The sequence below is a fragment of the Austrofundulus limnaeus genome, unplaced genomic scaffold (assembly GCF_001266775.1).
Source record: "Austrofundulus limnaeus strain Quisiro unplaced genomic scaffold, Austrofundulus_limnaeus-1.0 Scaffold458, whole genome shotgun sequence".
In the NCBI taxonomy this organism is placed as follows: domain Eukaryota; kingdom Metazoa; phylum Chordata; class Actinopteri; order Cyprinodontiformes; family Rivulidae; genus Austrofundulus; species Austrofundulus limnaeus.
This window is the reverse complement of record NW_013952860.1, coordinates 430,689-432,853: the sequence shown is the minus strand read 5'-3', so window position 1 is coordinate 432,853 and position 2,165 is coordinate 430,689.

Genomic DNA, 2,165 nt, shown 5'->3' with positions numbered 1-2,165 from the left:
TATGTATGTATGTATGAAATCCTGGTTTTTTGTTTGTTTATTTTTTGTGTGCTTCTGTTTTTTGTTAAAATAAGTTACAAGGAGTTCAGGTGAGTTTAAACTCACACAGGTGTAACATTTTATGTTTCCCTTTTTTCACATTAGCCTCAGTGTTTCAGTCAGTAAAAGCTCATTGATGAAGTCCTTTGTGTTATAAATAATAAATGGATGAAGAATAAAATCCCATCAGGAGAGACGAAGGCAGGAAGTGATGAACGTTTCAACTCAGAACAAATGGTTTGTTTAAGAATGGAGCAGTGCGCCTGTTTGGTGCAATAATTAAACACAACTTGTTAAAAAAAACCCATCTGCTGGAAGCAGAAACAATGAAATAAACTCGGTGGTCATTTGTACATGTAGCCAATATTGATAAGGCTGAAGTTTGTTTCACACACAAACCTCTGCAGTGAAGTCACACCATCAGCTTAAAAATCCCTCAAGAGAAAAACTGTTGAATATTTGAGAAGATGAAACTCACCTCCAGTTTGCACTCTTCATTATTTTTTAAATTTCTTAACAGGATTTCCTATAAGTAAACATCAGTAGTTTCAGCTGCAGAAAACTTTCTGCAAACTAGAGGTCTACTTGAAAAAATAACTAAGTAAAAATACCTGAACAGAAAACTACTTGAGAAAAATACTTCAGTAAAAGTCATAAAACTGTTCCCAAAACACTCTCTAAGAAATAAACTGTTGAATTTACTAAACCAAACTGGTTCCACGAAACCAAGCTGAGTAAAATGAGCAATATTTTCTTTTAAATAAAATAAATTGTATAATATTTAGTGGAACCGCTTGGTTGAGTAAATTCAACCCTTCACTTTTTACAGTGCAGAAACACGTCACGATGAGTTCAGACACATTAAATTTTGTAGCGAGTATTAGGTTGCATTTTAAAGAAGTAAAAGTATCATTTTTATGTTTTAAAATGTAACAAAATAAAAGTAACGATTTAAAAAAATACGTGGTAAAATTACAAATTCACAAAAAATTTCTTAAGTACTATAATGAAGTAAATGTACTGAGTTACTATAAACATACTTTTAAACTTCAAACTGGAAGCATCGCAGCATCTGTTTCACCTGCTGATCGGTGGAAACAAAACAAATCTTTTCAGCTCCATGTTGTGGATTTCTGGATCATTTTTCCTGTCAAAACGTTTTGTTTCATAAATCATTTAAACGCTGCTGTTCAAACTGAACTGACTCCCAGCAGGTATTAAAGTAAAACACTTAAGCAGATGTTTTCAAGGGTAAGCGTCAGGAGGATGCATGTGATCTGTTCCGACTCCTTCCTCTTTTATGCAAATTTAAAAGAAAATGTAGAACATAACCAGCAAACTGGCATTGTGCTCAGATTTAACCTTCAGTAATTAATTTTCCCACTTCACTCCCCTCAGGGCTTCCCTGGAGGCAGCTCTCAAAATATAAGGAAAGTTATTATCGGTCTGAAACAGAGCAGATGTGGTTCTTTCTCTCTTTTCTCTCTTCTCTTTTTGTGTGCTCGAGCTTTACATTTATCTTTAGCCTGGAGTATAATTAGAAACTAATGTGATACTAAATGGTGGTAGATGGTTCAGCAGAAAAGTTGTCTCTTCTTCTGTTGCCTACATGTTTTCCTCAACAATTTTTTTTTATAAATCTGTTCAATTAAATCCCATTCTGCTTTTCTTCTTTTGAAGAAGCTGCTTGATGGATGTGTTAAACACAGGTGGTTCAACTGTAAGAAAATTAGAAATACAATTCAGTTTCAATTCGGTTTATTTATATAGCGCCAAGTCACAACAACTGTTGTCGAAGGGCACTGTACATGAAGAAAAATAAAAAATAAACAAATGTAAAGAAGCCGTGCTGAATCTTTGCTATGTCACAGTCGCCCATCCTGAGCAGCACCCCGGCAGCAGTGGAGAGGAAAAACTCCCTGCTAATCAGGAAGAAACCTCCAGCAGAACCAGGCTCAGGACAGGAAAGAGGCACAGGTAAACAAAGAAGAACTGGTCCAGGTGTATTTTCCTCAGGAAGAGAGACAAAGAAAACCTGTTATTGATGGAATAAAAACAAAAATGTAGAGAAGAGAGACTAAAGACAACAGCAGAGTGAGGAAATGTGCTCAGTTTGTGCTCCAGCA